The sequence below is a fragment of the Macadamia integrifolia genome, unplaced genomic scaffold (genome assembly GCF_013358625.1).
Source record: "Macadamia integrifolia cultivar HAES 741 unplaced genomic scaffold, SCU_Mint_v3 scaffold512, whole genome shotgun sequence".
Classification (NCBI taxonomy): Eukaryota; Viridiplantae; Streptophyta; class Magnoliopsida; order Proteales; family Proteaceae; genus Macadamia; species Macadamia integrifolia.
This window is the reverse complement of record NW_024870468.1, coordinates 2,784-10,123: the sequence shown is the minus strand read 5'-3', so window position 1 is coordinate 10,123 and position 7,340 is coordinate 2,784. Positions and strand designations below refer to the sequence as shown.

General features: G+C 40.7%; 1 non-coding gene across 1 annotated transcript; it reads left to right on the top strand.

Annotated features, from left to right (window-relative positions):
• Window positions 1–6,483: 6,483 nt before the first annotated feature.
• LOC122068991 lies at window positions 6,484–6,590 on the top strand. Its single transcript, XR_006137311.1, has one exon. It is a non-coding gene; the product is annotated as a small nucleolar RNA R71 (small nucleolar RNA).
• The last annotated feature ends 750 nt before the right edge of the window (window positions 6,591–7,340 follow it).

The following is a 7,340-nucleotide window of genomic DNA, read 5'->3' as shown; positions in this document are numbered from 1 at the left end:
TGTTGCCTACACTTCCAAAGTAAGGGAACTCTTTCCTATCCCTTTTCCTGTCCATTTTGGGTTTGGGTTGGTTAGATTTTAGAGTATTCTGGGTTAGAGGGGTATACCTCAACCCCAATGACCCTGTCCAGCCGAGGTAGTGTACATTGTACTCCCTTGTACCCTTCCCGAGCTCTAAAGAGTATTTCCAAGCTTCGAGAACATTTTTAGCTCAATATTGAGTTTAGGGTTTCAGTAGAATAATAGATGCAAATCTCAATTGGCCCAGTGAAAACACGATCAATTAGACTCTAATGAAAGATTGAAAGACCCACTGCAAAACCCATGAACCAAACATGGCCATCGGACCCCAGGTGGTTCAGTCCTGAAGTGAAATATCACTTTTTTGTGTTATCACCAGTAGATCCATTGAGAGGACAAAGCATCAACCACTGCCCGTCTACTTGTGGATAGACCGGATAAAAAAAAAAATTGTTTATATAACCGATAGATACCTCTGATCTATCGGTGGATTGTCTGAAATGTAAAAAGTTTAGAAAATTTTCTGTTTGGGTCATCGATTGATCCCGCTGATAGTTCAAATAACTACCGTTGACATCTATTGGGGGACCCTACTGAACTATCCTTAAGGTAGTTTTGGGGATTTTTAAGGGACCTTCAAGGGGTACTTTGACACATATTTTAACACGTGGTTACCTTGTAACTAGGCCATAGATAATCACTTCTGATAAGGTCTAGCAGGGGTGTTTTAGGAATTCTTCTTTAGGAATTCTTCACCTAGTCAACCGACAAGGTGTGTGGTGGTCTAACGTATTTTTAGAGTGTTTTAATTATTGAACTAGTGAATTCCATATCATATATGTAGTAAAGAAAATTATTGTAGGAGTCAGGGTTTAACTAACCTAGTGAAAACCCTCACTCACATGCCCAAATAGAGAACCAATTTCTTTATTTACTGTTCTAAGGAATCCAAATCCATGGGGTTCTCCCAATTTCAGTAACTTAACATGAAATTGAAGGTGGGAAACACTCATGCAAGGTGGGAAATTGGTATAAATGGTGTTAATTCCACCTGGAATAGAAAATTCCCAATTTTCTTCTCTGAGAAGCAAAATCTAGAATTAAAGCAAGATTTTAAAGTGGATATGAAGCATGGAAATTTAAATTGAGTAGGAAAATAGTTTTTATTGATGTACTTAAGTAGTGTAAATATGTTTTAAGGACTAGAAATTACTAAAATAAATCTATCATCAAAATAGATTTGCAGAAATACCTATTCTACCAGTCCAACCGGCTGGAGAGTTCCAGGCTCGACAGGCCTGCATGTAAAAGCCAGATAGAATGGAATTTTTCAGTTCTTTGGTTGGTAATTGGGTCAAACCTGACCAGATGTATTCCAAATTAATTTAAATACTAAGAACAAGTTTTAAACATGAATTTTGACTTGGTCAAAGTGAAGAAAAGGGTAGCAAAGAAGAGAGAAAATATAGGATGAAAATGACTTTTTTGCCCCTATTATGGTAATGGAAGTGATTTTGGGGGTAGAAGCTACCCTAACATATCCAATGTGTTGGATACGGGTTAGGAAACTATAGGACCAGTCCAGTAACATAATGTGAAGCCAAATGTCTGTGTGGGTTGGATGCATGCCCATTTAACTGAATAGGGAGACTGAACCTGAACATAGACTTTAATGAATTTAGGGAGATTATTTTAGAAACAATTACATTGATGATTAACCCATATGTAATTGTACCTTGTTGATTAGGTATCTTATAACTACAATTGTTGAGGATACACGAGGCTAGGACATTGGTGAAGGATTTCAGCTATGAGATTTCAGGTGAGGGGTCTTCTGTGTTTTTTGTGTTTTGTGTGCCTTGCTGTATTTTTTTTGTGTATTATTACATTTTATATGCTTTAATGTGCTTGCTTGCAATTTACTCTTCTTCTTGCTGAATTTAACGTGGTGATGCATGTGTGTTGGATGAAGTGCATGTGAAATCTGACTTTTGGAAACATGTGCTATCGAATGAGAGACATGATGAGTTGTGGATGTATACTATGAATGTGGATGTGATGTTGGGTGTAATATTGACAGTCTGTGGCCCGTTGTGGTCGAGGTTCTTTTCGGTACCATGGGCTCAGAGGTCAGTCTTACATCTGGGATCACAGATGTGTGTTGTGCATGGTGATGGTTGTAATATTGACTGTCTGTGGCACGGTGTGGCCGAGGTGCGTTTCTAGTACCGTGCGCTCAGAGGTTAGTCTTACTACTAGAACCCCATGTGTGTATGTTTGTGGAAGTGGATGTAATATTGACAGTCTGTGGCACAATGTGGCCTAGGTGCATTTCTAGTATCGTGGGCTCGGAGGTGCATTTCTAGTATCGTGGGCTTAGAGGTCAGTCTTATAGATATAGTCACAAATACATATTGGATGACTTTTGCATGTATTAGGTAATCCCACTCAGTGATATGTCATGTAGGACTATTATGACTGGATACGATGTACTGTATCCTGAGAGGGCACAACATGGTATGGTGTAGGATATGCATGGCTATCAGACACATGGGGGATCGAGGCTCGACCGAGACCATAGTGTCGAGGTTTCTATTTAAAGGTTAGCCAGTGGCTGGTTCCTACCTACAATGAGCTTGTATTCCTGAGGGTCTAACGTGCAAGGTAGGGAATGCCACCTACGTTCCTTATAGCATTTAACCCATAGGATGAGACTTAATAATTAGACTAGAATTAGATTAATAAATGAACCATGTGGATGCAACATTATGAGTTGATTGTTATGAATTGAAAATGTGGTGTGATGAATGAGTTGGTCATTTGTAATCTAAGATGTTGTATGTTGGATGGGTTGGTGATGTAGACATGTGATGCAATATGTCAAGATTATTTATGGTTATGATTCTTGTGTGCTTATGCGATTCCTGTATGAATAGGAAATGAAATGCTTGAATTATTTATTATTTATAATTACTACATGCTCGTGTGCTTGTGTGCTTGTATGCCCCCAACCCTCGTTGAGAATACTCGTGCTCACCCCCCCAATCCTCACTCCTCCTTAGTTATTAAAGCTAAAGCAGAAATGAGCGGAAGATTCATCGGAGATAAAGAAAAGATCAGGGAGTGACTATCTATAGACAAGGACTTTTGATACTTTGCCCAATTCGAAAGAACCTACCTGGAAGACCAGATAACCCAGCCCGGTTCGAAAGAACCCGCCTGGAAGACCAAATTCCCTGAACTGGCACATGTGAAGCCTAGCTATGGGATATCCAAGAATCCAATGTTTTTGCTTGTTGGAAGATTGGAAGAGCAGCGAATTTCTCTCTTATAACCACTGGTGCCAGATAGTCCAGATTGGTTCGAAAGACCTAGCCTGGAGACCAAATTCCCTAACCTAGCACATGTGAAGCCCAGCTAAGGAAAATTCAAGAATCAAATGTTTTTACTTGTTGCACGATTGGAAGAGCGGCAAATTTCTCTCTTGTAACCTTCGGTCCTAGATAGTCCAGATTGGATCGAAAGACTCAACCTGGAGACCAAATTCCCTGAACTAGCACATGCGAAGCCCAGCTAAGGAATATTCAACAATCAAATGTTTTTACTTGTTGCAAGATTGGAAGAGCAGTAAATTTCTCTCTTGTAACCTTCGGTCCCAGATAGTCCAGATTGGTTCGAAAGACCCAACTGGAGATCAAATTCCCTAACCTGGCACATATCAAGCCTAACTAAGGAAAAGCCAAGAATCAAATGGTTTTACTTGTTGCAAGATTGAAAGAGCAGTGAATTTCTTTCTTGTAACCAATGGTCCTAGATAGTCCAGATTGGCTCGAAAGACCAAGCCTGGAGATCAAATTCCCTGAACTAGCACATGTAAGGCCCAGCTAAGGAAAAGTCAAAGATCAAAGAACTAACATCTTTTGCAGGATTGGAAGAGCAGTGAATTTCTTTCCTATAATCGGTAGCCCAGGTAAGTCCTAAAACTCTAAAGTAGTTGAGATATATTATCTGTTACATTGTTCATTTCCATCATTAAAGAGCAAGATGATAGCGGCACATGATTCGAGCGACAAAATGTGCTCGTTCTTTTCTTTACCCTTCGACCATTGGCATACGCCTCGGCCAAAGAGGGGCATTCTGTAGACACCAAATTTTGTCATTCACCTTCGGCTATGATAAAATGTGGATCTTAGACATAACTTCCGGCTTTCGATCAATAGAGAAGATGGATTGAGAAAACCTAGAAACATTCCCTCATCTGAAAACCCTAGAAACCACAACAGGAGAGAAGATGGTCAAATTTTGACTTTCTATATACAAAGGAATCTGGTCAAGATGATCGTACAGATGGATAGTGCTCAGAAATACGATTCCAACGATATATGGCACGTTAAGATCGGACTGTCAGATCTCTCGTAGTCATCATTAGAAAAATCCATAATTGCACGGATGCTACACACATTGGCCAGTAGGCCAGCCCACACAGCCGAGCGAGTGCTCTCCCTCTGGTCATAGCCTGAGCCCCCTCTGATCATAGCCCAAGCCTCCTCTGGCCATGTTGTCCTCTTCACCCATTTTGGTCCGAGAACCCCTTTTACCTATTAGATAAAAGCCCTCTTCACCCACTTTAGTCCAAGAACACTCTTCTGCTCGTTGGATAAAAATTCTCCTTCCTTCTCATTGGTCCGGAAAACATATAAACCCCCCTCCTTTGGATTTTATACACCAAACAACCCCACCTCACTCTATAGTAGTGAAACCCTCTCTCCTCCTCCCCTCCCCCTCTTGATCTTCTTTGGGTCTTCGAAGTGATCTTTGTCAAGATCTAAAATCTTGTTCGGATATTTGAAGTGTTCTTCGGGACTTTGAAGATCTTCAATCCAAATTCTTAGTCTAATCCAATTTTTACCAAAAATAGTATGTTCTTAGCCTCCCCATTTGAGTGTTCTTGAGCTTTACCAGAAATAGAAATCCCTCCCCCTTTGAGGTTCTTCAGGTCTACGAAGAGATCTTTGTCAAGATCCAGAGCTCTGTTCGGATTTTCAAAGTGTTCTTTAGGGCTTTGGGGATCTTCAATCCATTTTTAGGTCAATCCATTTCTTTCCAAAAATAGTAGTTCCTAGCGGAAGCCCTATTCGAGTGCCCCTGGAATCTTTCCAGAAATAGCTATTCCTAGTGAAAGTTCTGTCGAAGTGCCACCTTTGCCTAGCCCTCCCCTAGCCTATCACAAGCAAAAGCTCTGCCAGAGTGCCACCTTAGCCTAGCCCTCCCTTAGCCTATCCCCATCAGAAGCTCTATCGGAGTGCCACCTCATCCTAAGCCCGAAAATAGCTTTCCTTAGCTGAAGCTTTGTCCAAATCAAAATCTGGAAATAGGCTTCCCTAGCCGAAGCTCTATTCGAACCCAAATCCAAAAGTAACCATTCCTAGCTGGAACTCTGTATGCATACCATCACAGTCAACATCTCTCAAAAAAGGAAGTTGGAGGTCAAGACAATCTTTCCTTGAGCCAGGAAAATCAGAAAGACAGTTCAAGTTGGTACTAATCAGGGGCCCACCCTCTTGACCCGAAATAGGGGTTAAGTTCAGGTACAGTTTCTTAACCAACTTGTCATCATGTAGACTTTATATAGATCTTGTTTAATGTATATAGTAGCTTAAATTCAGTCAATGTATATAAGTGAGATAACTTAGCCATGCGTGTGGAATAGTAATAACCATGGAAAATGTTCTTAAGCATCAAGTAGGAAGACCGGTCGAACTGGGTAGATTGGGTGTCTAAGACCTTCCCAATTCTATAACCTGACACTTACCTTAATTCTCTAGACCAGACCAAATTTCAGGCTATTTTCTCAGGAATTGAGCCCACCCCAGGGTCCTAGGCCCATAACCCTAGGTGGTGACTCTAAACCCCCATTTGTATGATCTTGATCCCCATATTGGACCATCATTAAACCACCGTCTTGAATGACGAATTTCACACTCTTACGAAATAGGCCTCCACATATCATCGAGCAGTGATACAACAGTGCGGGGCCTACAGGGTAAGTGCACACGACGCACCTCCCTCCCTCACATGAAAGAGATAAAGGAGAGGAGAGAGGACGGAATCGACACGCATAAGTCCATCTCTGGCCGCTATCCTCACAACTAGCACCAAGCGTACATCTTAACCATATTGACTGATGATGACTCTCTAGGAACAAGAGCCTTAATCCTTTTGATTAGGCTATCCTTCCTTGGCTACTATCCCATCCACAAATATCCTTTCCCTCCTATGGTTCTTCCACTTTCTTGGGTTGATTCCCACTCATGGGTTTTGTCAGCTAAGTTAAGTAAGAATTCCCATGCCTTTCCTTCATCTGTAAAGGATGTGAATCCCCTAGGGCACATAGACTCTATCATTTGCTTAGTTGGGTAATCAATACCCTCATAAATTATTTGACATAAATGCCATATGTCTAGGCCATGGTGAGGGCATTCTTGGAGTTGATCATTGAATCTCTCAATAAGTTTGGAAAAGAACTCACTAGGCTTTCGCCTAAATTGAAAGATATCACTTCTAAGCTTATTGGTCTTAGAAGTTGGGAAGTTTTTTTTGAGGAAGACAACTGTGAAGTGTTTCCATGTGGTTATGGAATTTGTGGGTAATCCATAAAACCACTTCTTAGCTTGGTCTTTCAATGCAAAAGTGATGAACCTAAACTTAATAGCATCATCAGAAAGTTGTTGGATCTTAATTAGAACATATACCTCTTCAAATTCCCTTAGAATAAGTATGCATCCTCAAAGGTCAGCCCATGGAAGTGGGGCAGCATAGTGATGTACTGAGATTTCAGCTCAAAATTATTACCCTGGGCTTGTGGTAGGACTATGCAGGACGGTTGGGCTGCTCTAGTAGGGTAGAACCTATCTTTCAGAGATTTAGGTGGAGGGTTTTGCTGGTGGTCTCCCATATTGAAAGGTACTGAAGTGAGTATACGTATAGGATCCCTACTCGTTGGATTTCTTCTTTCTAACCGATTTTCAATGTTACATACCCACCAAGCACTCTTGCAACAGAACACTATCCACAACTAGAATAAGACAAACCACAAACACAAAAGAATGAATTTTTTTTTTGTGAGCTTACCGATAGGGATCTGGGGTTGCTCGGATCAACTGCTATAGGGCAAAACCTATCTTTATCATGCTATAAAGCTTGGTGACCTCCACCGATACAACTATTATTGTAAGTTGTTCTTCTCAGGAATTCAATAAAAGAAAAAGAAAAAGAAAACAAAGCACTCCGATTTCTCAAAATAAAGAAAAAAATAACAT